Below are 13,067 nucleotides of genomic sequence, written 5' to 3'. Positions count from 1 at the left end.
ACCCTAGTTGCTTCCATCACCTTCTGTATTCATCCCCCTTTGTTCTTCATCGAGTCTAGAGCTTTTTAGGCTTGATTCTTCAACAAGAGCAATGTTCTTTAACCCGTCACCGTTTCCCTATCAATTAGTATCAGATTTGGGCCAACTCTTGGAAAGAAGCAAGCAATCTTGCTTGTTCTTGCACACAAAACCCCAACAGAGCTAGTTCAGAGAAGATTTATCGTTTCAGGTTCTTTTTATTTAATTTTAATTTAGATTCAAATCCTTATTGTTAGCTTGCTATTTTAAAAAAACAAAAAAAAGCCAAATTTTCAAAAAAAATAGCAAACGAAAGAATTTAGGGCTTATTTTCTCCATATCTCATATTCATTCTAAGAGTAATCTCCAGTCCAAATTTCACCCCAATTGGAGTTCATTAGAGCCTTCAAATACATCATTCAAGTTTCATCTGCAGATTCGATCCAGAATTTTATCGAATTTCTTGAAAATTATACAGGAAGAATTTTGTTTTGAAAACTTCTATATTGAAACTTCATATATTTAATATCATTCACCCAAAAACTCAGAATTTTTGGAGATCAATAACACCTCAAAGCGATCAAGAAAAACAGATTGTTTGAGGACTCATCGTTCAACAAAGTCTACTGGATACTACTGAAGGTATTTGGTTCTAAAATTTTACAGGTGGTTGCTTGACGCATCAAAAGACATTCAAGAATTTTTTCAAAATTTTTAGACATCGGTAACACCCTCAAAAACGTTGCTCAAGTTGATCCAGCTTTTTCTAGGTTTTTAGGTTGGTTCTTTTTTTTTTTCTTTGACTCTTAGTGCTTTAGGTTCTTTTGTTTTTCCTTTTATTGTTCTTTTGCATTATCTAACACATTATCTTTCTTGTGTTAGTAGGACTAAAGAGTTTGCATACTTCTTCATTCTTTGCATTCTCGTTCTCTTGGAGTCTAACCTTTGTTTGGCTTCTTAGAACTTTTAAGTTTTTCTTATCGCCTTTGCTAGTAATCAAACTCAGATACAAACTTTGGAAGACTACTTGGTAAAGTGAGTTTTAAAGAGTACAAGATCGGCTTACTTGCCTCTCGTTGTGTTACTTTCTTGGAGTAACTTGTAAGGTTTCTTGCTTTGTTGAATTTTCTTTCTTTTATTTTTATTTTACTTTAAAATTTTCTTTCGAGTGTTATGATTTCAAGATGAGCGACAATAACGACAAGACACTTACGGCTATCTTAGCCACACTTGCACGACTTACGACTCAAGTTTAAATATTTGATGAACTTAACAATACAGTGAGAGAATGATAAGAACCACAACTAGATCTATCAAACCAGAATCCAAGAACAAACAATGCTGAACTTTTGGTACCCAGGCGAGAATAACCACGTTTCCAAGCACCCGAACTCTTTGCAAAACCAAAGTTCATGATCCCGTCTTTCAAAGGAGACAACGATCCGAACAGGTACATTGATTGGGAAGGAAAATTTGATCTCATGTTTGCATACCATGACTACCCCCAAGCTCAACAAGTTCCCCTTATCACCATGCAATTCGAAGGATATGCTCGAACTTGGTGGATTAAAACAAGGAAAAAGATACATAACTTCCAAATTCCACCGATCACTTCTTGGACCGACCTCAAACAAACCATGAGGAATCGATTCTTACCGACACATTATACATGAGAAGTTAAACTACAACTACACCGACTTCGACAAGGTAGAAGTTCAGTTGAAGACTACTACAAGGAGATGCAGTCCTTACTCAATAGGGCTAACATAACCGAAAAAGAAGAGGCCACTGTATCAAGATTCGTCTTCGACTTGAACTCAAACATCACTGATCTTCTTGACCTCCATGGGTACAAAAACATTGAAGATGCACTAAAGAAAGCAATGAAAATCGAAGCACAAATCCAAAGGGGATTCCGATCCAGAGAACATTACGAAGGTACTTCATCCTCTTACGAAGGTAATCCTTCCTCATCTTCTACTCCATCTTCTTTAAAAAAGCCAAGAGATGACAAACCTGACAAAGAGAAAGAACGACCATCAAAGAATGACACACTTCCAGCCCCTAAATATCAAATGATAATTTGTGAGGAGGTAGGGAAAGCAAAAAAAAAGAAAAAGATGAGAAAGAGGCAAAATCAAAAGAGGTCACTAGTTACAAAAGCCAAAAGAATAATGACCCATGGGTGGTGAGTGAACCTAAATGTGAGAATAAAAGAGTAACTCAAAATCAATGTGTGAGCACAAAAGAATTGAGAGAGAACCTTCTTTACAAACAACCTTCCATCATTGTTCACTTTAGGGAATCAATTGTTTCGATTTCTAACATTAACAAGAATTTGCCTAGTGTGTTTTAATCTTTGTTACATGATTTTCAAGAAGAGTTAGGTGATCCACCTAACAAATTACCACCAAAAAGAGGAAAATAACACCAAACCAATCTAATTCAAGGTTCCATCATACCTCGTCAAACATACAATATTGAAGAAACCAAAGAGTTAGATTTGTTACGAAAATGTTACATCCAGGAAAGCCTTAGTAGCGACGTCATCTTATTGACGAAATATGATTTGAACAACTCCACATGCTTTATAGTTCGTGCACAGGGAATCCATGTAAATGATGAAAAAGTAAAAGCAACACAGAACTGGCCCACTCCATCTTCTACCGCCAAGAGTTGTCGAATAGTGTTAGGTGACCCTCCTGACGGGTTACCACCTGAAAGCCCTAATCACGATGTCATATCAATAAAGAGTCACGATTTACGGGATTCCAAAGGTAAGGCTAGTGAAGTTGTCATCCATACTAAACACAACTCCTTTAAGTGTGCCACAGACCGAGGTAAGCAAAACACAGTAGACGATGCACTACCAAAAAGGTATACTCTTACCTATCAAACACATACTACTATTCCGAGAATTGAACATATCAAATATGTATATCACAATAACTCGAATATTTCTGATATTTCTACCCATACTTTTAAAAGTGCTTCTAATGAGCTTTATCTTGTATATGAGTTTCCTTGCCAACTAAACATGTTTTACAGTCCACAAATCTTCTGCCGAGAATTCTTAATTCATGAACCACACTTAGGAGACTTAAGGGATTACTTTAACAAACCAGTTGACATGGTTTTTAAACACTCATTCTCGCCACACATGAATAAAACCATGGAGAAATTATCTGAAGCAATCATACAGAAAGTCAACAGTAGTCGGCGCCATGTTGAATTTCAACCTAAACGTCAAATTACAAGAATTTTATGCAAAAGAGGATTTCAAGACTACAAGAAATTAGTTCCTACAAAGAAGAAACCTCGACTAAAACGCATAAAGACGCATCACATTGATCCTGGTAAATGTTTCACAAGTTTTTCTTTCAACATATCTAATTCTCTTTCTTTTGAATTTTCAGATTTGAGGACAAATCCTTTTGAGGAGTGGGGGAATGATACATGCACCAGATTCCATAATACATGCTTCTTTGGACTAATGTTTCTACTCGAACCTATTAAAATAAAAAAAGTCTCGAAGATTCAAAGCATATCTATTCGGTAAGTATAATGTGAATGAATCATTAAACGATTATAATGTTGCTCTCTTTAATGTTTCAGATTCGAGGTCGAATCTTTTTGAAGAAAGGGAGGATGATACATGCATCACAAGACTCACATCAAAGGAAGAAGTAATAACTCTTCCAAATGATCCACTCGTCCAAGCATTGGAAAAGAAGATCAGAACAGAAGCAGACTTGTAACCAATTTTTTAATGGTATCCTTATCTTATTTGGTCAAGATGTCTTCTGGAGATACGACCGTCTATCTCTTATATTTCTAAAGGTTCTTGAATCGCATCAATCTGATATCGGGAACTCAAAATATACCCATTTTACTGAAGATGGTGCATGCAGTAAATCATATACGGGATTAATACGTGATTTTGTAAATATTACGAATTTTCAATAATTATATTGATTATTTGTAATATAATTTAATATAGGATGAAGAATTATCTTTTATGATTAGATTTATTATTTTATTAGGAATTAAGGTTGGGTTAAAAAAATATTTTTGTTATTATTATTTTATTAGGAATTAGAGTTAAGACATGTTTAGTTTATTATTATTTTATTCTTTAGTTATTTGGGACTTTTAGAACTCACAACAACAAAAACAACAAAACCCTATTCCCATATGCAATGGATAAGGGGGAGGTAGGGTAGTAGGCTGCCCCCAACGCCAGTTAGAGAGCAGCTTCCGTGGAAGACCTCCGGCAGTCAAAAAATTAAAAATAAAGATGAAATACATGCATGTATAAATAAATAAATGCATAGTTGAACATGCTTCATATGCAGTCTTCATATGCGCATCTGTAATGGAAAGTAATCCCTGCAAATAAATCTCTGCGTAAAAATCTCTATGTATAGACAAAAACGTAAGTCCCGGCTACATTTAAAAAGAGGCAACATGAAGAGAATGATACACAGTAGTCAGCGATAGCAAGCTACGAGAAGGTATAAAGTCAAATGGGTAAAAACATAAACTTAGGCAACACTACTCCGCTACCCTAGTTCTAAGCCTTCATAAATTCCAATGACATAACCGTATAAAAAGTAGAAGTCATGGAAATTACTTCAAAGGCATTAAAAAGAAGACAGAGATGCTACACCCTATGGCTGTGACCCACACTACTCGACTACCCAGGTCTTAGGTCTCCATAATTTCCTATCAGATGTCATGTCCTCGGTAAGGGTTAAATCTTTCAAATCAGATCTCAAGCAGTCTACCCACTTCCTCCTTGGTTGTCCTCTCCTTCTGGCACCGTCGGCTGTAATCGACTCTACCCTCCTGACCGCATCCGACGGTTGTCTCCTAAGGACATGCCCAAACCACCGTAGTCTTCCCTCCCTCAATTTTTCGGATACAGACACCACCCTGAAGGATTAGCATCGTTGAATTGAATTAATAAATACGCAATTCCTAAAAAAATTTCACATGTTCTTTCTTTAGTTTTTCCAAACAAGAGAAAAGAAAAAATCGAACAAAAGAAAAAAAAAGTCAAAACGTAAAAAATCGTAATGAAAAGCGTCCATTGTCTAATGGATAGGACAGAGGTCTTCTAAACCTTTGGTATAGGTTCAAATCCTATTGGAAGCAATTTAGAATCGATTTCTATATTCTATATATTATAATATATTAGATTATTATCTATAATATTCTAAATTATTATCTATAACAACAAGTAGATCTACGCCAGGGGAATTAGTAATGTGTCAGGAAAAATTGGTACAAGAAGCCGTGGATATACTTCTTGATAATGGAATCCGCGGACAACCAATGAGGGACGGTCATAATAAGGTTTACAAGTCATTTTCAGATGTAATTGAAGGCAAAGAGGGAAGATTTCGCGAGACTTTGCTTGGCAAACGAGTCGATTATTCGGGACGTTCTGTCATTGTTGTTGGCCCCTCACTTTCATTACATCGCTGTGGATTGCCTCGCAAAATAGCAATAGAGCTTTTCCAGACATTTGTAATTCGCGGTCTAATTAGACAACATCTTGCTCCAAACATATGAGTTGCTAAGAGTAAAATTCGGGAAAAAGGGCCTATTGTATGGGAAATACTGCAAGAAGTTATGCGGGGATATATCATGTATTACTGAATAGAGCGCCTACTCTGCATAGATTAGGTATACAGGCATTCCAACCTATTTTAGTGGAAGGACGCGCGATTTGTTTACATCCATTAGTTTGTAAGGGATTCAATGCAGACTTTGATAGGGATCAAATAGTTGTTCATGTCCCACAGAGTCCTACCAGAAGCCCATCGAAGCATTCTCATTTTTGTAAGTGTTGATTGCCTTGTGCCTTCGAAGCTTCTTCTCTTTGAGTTCTTTCAAGTTCTTATAAGGGAGATTAATCTTCACACTCCAATTTGCCTTTTCATTGCGACTAGGATGGCTCGATATGACACTTATTCATCTATTTTCCACAAATCCATTCACACCATCAATCATCTTTATCGTTCACCTTCATAAGGGAGATCTTTTGATTTCTTGGTTATCTTACTTTATTTTCAATTTCTTTATCTTTTGTTTATTTTATTCTAATCTTGTTTCTAACCTTATTTCCAGCACTTAAAAGAAACTCTAAAAGACCCTAGTTACTTCCACCACCTTCTGTATTCATCCCCCTTTGTTCTTCATCGAGTCTAGAGTTTTCTAGGCTTGATTCTTCAATAAGAGCAACGTTCTTTAACCCGTCACATCTTCCCTATCAAGTATGAATAGTAATAAGTTTAGGCCTGCAATTATGCAGATTCCTTAAAATAGATTTTCGACCACTCCTTGGTGCTTGAGATCTTTTATCGTCTATCTCACATGATACAACAACGAGATGATTAGCGCACAATAGCACAACTGTCGAGATCACGAACTATTCATTGTTTTTGCCTATCACCAAAAACTAGAGAAAATAATTTATTTGAGTTGTTTTTTAATTGTGTTTAACCTAGTAGGTTAACACGATATTTATAAGGAGTTCACATTATGAAAATTGGAAAATTTTGACTTAATAAAGCATTAATGAGAATCAAGTAATTAAACAATTTCCAAAATTACTATTTTGATTAAAAGAACATTTTTAATATTTATCATTTTAATTTCAAAACAGATTTTGAAAATATATATTCTATTTAAGGAAAAAAATATTTCACATTTAGGTTAAAATATTCGCAAGCCCATAAAGAGTTAGACCGGTTCGAACATTCACGTTACCCACATAATACACGTATACACATTTATGAACCATCAATTAATTTCACACTTTCCTCAACAACAATTGGATTAATTTCTCATTCAAAACTATAAAATTATGGAATTTTTCCAACATCTTCAACTTTTTCTTTCTTTGAAAATAAAAATTGTGTGTTTCAGGAAGTTAATTCGGAATAACAAATATATATATATATATATATAAAGAATCATGGGGTGGTGGCGCAGTTGGCAACCCGACCCGAGAAGAAAGGGTTTTTCACCCGTGATCCGACCCGACGAAATTAAGGTTTCACCCGACCCGACCCGACCTGAATATATGACTTAGAAATCCGACCCGACCCGAAATAATAATAAAAAAATTTATTCAATGAAAACAGTGATTTAATTGAAAAAAATTATATATGGAGGGACATTATTGTAATTATCCCTAAATATATAGGATAAAATTATATATATTTTTCGGGTCGGGTCGGATCGGATTTTTTTCACCCTAAACCCGACCCGACCCGACCCGAACAGTACATTTTAAAAAAACCCGACCCGACCCGACCCGAACCAGAATTTTTTTAAAAAAAATCCGACCCGATCGGGTCGGGTCGGATCGAAACCCGTCGGATTCGGGTTGAGTTGACATCCCTACGTAGGTCTCATAGTTTTTTGAGTATTTCTGAGATCGAGAGTACGATCATCTCTCACCCCATCGGTTTTTTTGTCCTCAAGTTTTTTCTTTCAAAAACAAATCCTGTTAGCTGTTGCTCTCCTTTCTTCTGTGTTTTAGGAAGCAGATCGGAATTTAGAAATGAATGCAACAAAAGGGCATTCGATTTCATGGAAAGATGCAGAAAGCAGAACCCCAAGCATTTGAATGTTGAAATTTCAATCTGAACACAACCATTCATGAATAGTATAGATTGAGACAACCTAACAGTGAACTAATAATTACCGGTGATTAAACAGTATTTAATCACGTCTTTGAAACCACACAACAATTTTACAGCTTCTCCTGTCTTAAATTTCCAGTTGTATCCCGTTCTTACTCCGAGTGAAAAAATTTGCAAACCTGTTTCTGTTCTTTTCGGAACTGACATGATTTGACGACACAATCGATGAAGACGAGGATGAAGATGGGGGTGTTTCCATTGCTCTTGTCAGCGCCAACTCTTGGAGACTCTGGATCTCTTTTGGGTAAAGATGTTTCATTGGAACATAAACTCCAAGGCTCTCCACCAGCTTTAGGAATCAATGATCCTCCTGTTGGGAACTTGGGTATGCTCGTGGTGTCGATTAGGAAGTCTTCCAGTGTTGCAAGAGATTTCAGTTGCTGTCCTAAAGATGCTATAGTCTTTTGACACACTGCAAGTTTTCCAGCAGCAGTAGCCAAGTCCTCCTGCCATTGTATCTCGTGACAGTCAGATACAATATCCCATGTTTATAAAACTACATTAAATCTATAATCAATGAGAAGGCTGAAGAGTTACCTGTTTTATCTTCACTTCAATATTCGATTTAACACTTTGCTGCAGCTCAGTTTCCTTTTGCTTCCTCGACTCCAGTTCTTGACACTTGACAGTAATTTGCGCCGAGAGTGCCCTTCCTTTTCAACTTCTGTTTCTAATAAATCTATCTTTGCAGACATTGTTCGGGAGTCTGCTTCAATGCTGATGAGTTGAGACTCCAAGGTTTTCTTTGATTCATTTGCATTAACTGAAACCTCTGCAGACAAAGCCCTTTCCTTTTCGAATGAGTTAATCTTTGCTGACATTGTCTCTACATCTGCGTCCATGTTCTCAAGTTGAGATTCGAGATGTTGCGAGACTTGCTCGGGTTTTGGTGAGAGCAATTTCTAGTTCAGCCTTCTCAACCTCTATCTTTTCCAACTACTCTTCGAGTTCCGCAGTTCGATGAGTCATGGCCTCAAGCTCAGCCTTCAACAAGCTATCACCATCGTTATTAGATTGTTTTGCAGTAACTTTCGGTTCAAGACATTGGTTTTCGCACTTGGTTTCAGGCAATGCAGCAAGTCGTTCCATCTCAGGAGAATCATCCATGTAATCAATCTCAATGGAAGAACCCGGGAGGTTTCGGTTGACGACCTTTTCATTTTTGAATTGATCAAGTTCTGCAATTAAGTCCGATGCCTCTCTGTTTGCCTATAAGCCACTCACCTTGTATCAATCTCCACGAGATTAACCCGTTCTCCACTGTCTGATTGACTATCGGTAAGGGATTCGGCATACCTCAAGGAGACATTCAGAGATTTACCAGCTATCGCTTTGAGCCTTCGACACTCGGCCTCGAGCTTTGCTACCTTCTTTCAAGTGTTGTTTACTAGCTTTCTCAGCTGCTTGGGTGCTGAAGTCCCTTTCAATTGTTCTGATTTCCATCTCCTCCAGTTGAGATGAGAGCTCAAGCTTGAGGTCTTCATTTTTTTCTTCTCTAAATCTTCAATCTTTCTCCAAAGGTCAGGATTCAACTGCCGAGGGGGCTCGGAAGGCTCGGAATTAATAGCTTCAGCTTTAGCTTGGAGCTCAAGCAACCGGCTTTCGAGTTTGGATTTGGTAGTTTCCCAATCCTGGGCAGCTTTCGCAACGGCTTCACGGATATTTTCCTCCTGCTCGTCTCTTGCTTGTCTTGGATGCCTTACACATTCTTTGAAAGCTTCATCAAGATGGCTTACACGATCTTCTAAAGCCGAGTTTTGCTGAACTGAAGCCTCGAGTTTTTCCTTCAACACCACTACTTCATTTTCAGCAGTTTCCCAACCTAAGTTTAAAACAACCAAGTATACCCCGGTAAGCTATATTGTTGGGTTCATCGCTCGATGTGAGCACATATCCGTATCCAACAATCATCTTAGAGTAGACTACCACTAAGGCACTAACACAACAAAGATAACCTGAAAATGAATGCATCATCTTAGAGCACGTTTGCTAGCATGTGACCATTCGCTATACCTGCAATGGCTTCTGCAACTTTGGAATGTTGCTTTACCAAATATGTATTTTCTTTTTTTGGCTTGTTTTCGGTTTTTTGGCCTTTATTTCATTTATTTTTTTTCAATGGTTGATTTGACATCGTCAAAACTGATCAATTTGACACTTATATGATATCTTGTTGATCTTCCTTGCTTTGGACCCTCATATTCGATTTGGATACCCGATTTACGTTTGTGGATTGCTTTTCACGTCGCTCGAGTCTGATTTACGATTTTTCCATGGTCATTCAATATTTTAATCCTCTTTTGTGGTTCATTTGCTGATGCTATCATATTTGTTTGTATTTATCTTTGTCTGAGTTTCTTGGTTAGATTTTTAATATTTCCTTATATGATCGTTATGTGATCTTAATTTATTAGTTTTGTTTCAATAATTATAGTAAAATTTTATAATTATGTGCTTAATTTACGATTGTTATTATAAATATTTATTGTAATTTGATATCTTTTCTATTTTGAATAAAATTACTTGTTTCTATTAAAAAAATTAAAAATAAAAATAAATACACCCAATAAAAATTATTAAATTCATAACTTACACCCAATAAAAAATCGACCTTCAATTATCGTGGCACAAAATAGAACAATCCAAAAAGAGTGGCCTAATTATTAATGGCTAGCCTTGTTATTAGGCTGAGATTGATGCTTTAAAGATTAATCCAGACCCAAAGTAACACACAGTTTGGCCTTTAACACAACATACAATGCTAGCGCTTCTTATTGTGCCAAAGATTCTTTAAAATTTTGTCGAAATCCGAAGCTAACGGTATATTCTAGACAGTCTCTTGCAACATGTCTTTATCTCTACAACAATGGGAAACAGAAGACGAAACACTTGAACAGAAGACCAACCGTACGTGTGGCTCACATCAACAACAACTCAGTCGATCACTCGGTTTTAAATGGGTTTATATTAAAGAAAAAAATCCAACTATCACGTTTGTTTATTAATGGTACATTGATCACCAATGTCAAATCATTAAAATAGATTTATCTTAAATTATTATTATTATTATTCCTATCTCCATGAGAAATTATTTTATGAATCCTCTTCACCGCGTAAAATATAAATTTGTATTTTTTTTAATCATCATTAAATTTAAACTTAATTTTGATTATTTATTTTTTATATATTAGAATTATATTTTCCTCTTTCTTCAACCTCTTAACTCCCTTTCTTTTCTCTCCCTCAACTATATTACCATAGTCACTGTCACCGTAATCTCCGTAATCTCTTCATTAAATCTTATGTCATATTCTATTCTATGTTTTGTTCTTAAATGAATCTTTGAGTATGCTAAAACATCTCTTGTCCGAAACAATCTTTATTCTTTTCTTTTATGTCTTTGTTTTCTTTCTTACCATGGATTCCGATAATCGTGGTAGTTTGCAATCTTCAGTGGTGACAGTGAAGAGTATCATTCAAGCATTGAGTTAATCTCAACTTTTTTGAACCATAACCCATTGAGCTTAAAAAATTGGTGACAGTGAAGAGTATCATTCTGATATTGGTCATAGTCCGGTTTTTTTGCCCATCATGGATTCCAGGTTTTTTATTTAGCCAATTAAGACACTTAGATTTTTAGTTTGGAGAATACGACAAATGCTACAATAAATCTGAAATTTATTACATCGATGTGATGAATTCTAATAAAATATATTTTTTTATTAAAATTTATCACATCAAGCTTAAAAAATTGAATAATTTTTTTTATTCGAACTCGTCACATCGAAATAACGAGTTCCATGCACTGTAAAAAATGTCGTAGATCCAAAATAAAAATGTGTGTGGACTATTTTACGAACCTTTTTCTGGGCTGCCCTATTGGGCCAAAAAACCGTTATAGTCCTTGGGGTAATCGACAACCGCGATCGCTTTTGTCGGTTCTACAGTAACCCTAGAACTGCTATTTGTATACTTAATTGTGCTAGTGCTACAGCAACCCCGGAATTACTCTTCATAGACTTGATATGTATTGAAGATAGCATGATTTAAGTTGCAAGCATGGAAAATATGGAAGAATAATGAAAGGAAAGGAAGGGAGAGTTAAGAAGTTAAAGAAGAAATGGGGATTTCATGTTGATATGAAAAAATAATTAAAAATTAAACCTAAATATAACGATGACTAAGAAAAAATATTACTAACATGTTCTAATTAGATTGATTAGGTCTATATCTACATGATGAGAATTGAAGAGGGTTCATAAAATAATTTCTCATTGGAACAGGTTATCTCCTCTCACAATAACCAGATTTCCCTTTTCTATTAAGGTAATTGTCAAAGATAATTTTGAATTCATGGGATAGTCAAGTTTACCTTTTAAAATACACATTAAATATAATTGTTTGTGTAAGAGTCATATATATACATGTATGATAGATACCAACTAATAACAACTGTGTTAGTTAAATTTATAATTTATTAATAAGATATTAAAATTATATTTTTTGGTTTAAAAATTGACAATAGTCTTAGTTGGATCTTAACATGTTGATTTAAATATGATAGTTGTTTGGTATTCTGGAATTAAATTTTTTCATATCACAATTAGTAAGTTAACATCTAGCTTAGACCAACGTCAATTTTATAACAAAAAAAAGATGAGTTTGAAATATATGAATAATTGACTGACTATTTTCTAACTTTTAGTAATTGAGGGACTCAACAAATCAACACCCTATAATCAGTAGACTATTTTATAACTTTTAATAGTAAAAAAACTCAACAAAGTAATAACTTATAATCAGAGAACCATTTGTGCACTTTACCTTTAATTTTAATTATATTAAATTTCAAATTTAACTTTGAATAACTATTTTTCATCTCATACTAAAAAAATAGAGTTAATTGTATCATATGTCCCTAAACTATGACCCTCATTTTAAATTGATTCAATTTTTTTTAATATTCCTATTTCATCCCCCAAACTATGAATCTCATTCTAAATTAGTCTTTAAACTTTTGAAAATTACAATTTTCCCTAAACTATGACCCTCTTTCTAAATTGGTCACCAAACTTTTAGATATTCTAATTTCATCCCCAAATTCATCCAAATATGAAATTAATTTCAACCATAATTTAACCTAAGTTTTGTTTTTTTAAACATATAATAATATAACTTGGCCTAACAATTTTGTTAACAATGAATGTGATTAATATATGTGTATAGTTTGGGACAAAATTGGAATATTCAAACAGTTTGGGGAGTAATTTAGAATGAATGTCATAGTTTGGGGATGAAATTGAAATGTTCAAAAATTTGAGGACTAATTTA

General features: G+C 34.9%; 2 pseudogenes; one reads left to right on the top strand and one right to left on the bottom strand.

Moving 5' to 3' along the window:
• Window positions 1–5,250: 5,250 nt before the first annotated feature.
• On the top strand, window positions 5,251–7,660 carry LOC120195077 (annotated as a pseudogene).
• Window positions 7,633–9,936, bottom strand: LOC120195076 (annotated as a pseudogene).
• Between the last annotated feature and the right edge of the window lie 3,131 nt (window positions 9,937–13,067).

Source organism: Hibiscus syriacus, unplaced genomic scaffold, assembly GCF_006381635.1.
Source record: "Hibiscus syriacus cultivar Baekdansim isolate YM2019G1 unplaced genomic scaffold, ASM638163v2 tig00117005_pilon, whole genome shotgun sequence".
Lineage (NCBI taxonomy): Eukaryota > Viridiplantae > Streptophyta > Magnoliopsida > Malvales > Malvaceae > Hibiscus > Hibiscus syriacus.
Note: the sequence above shows the minus strand (reverse complement) of the source record. Positions and strands in the feature narration are given on the sequence as shown.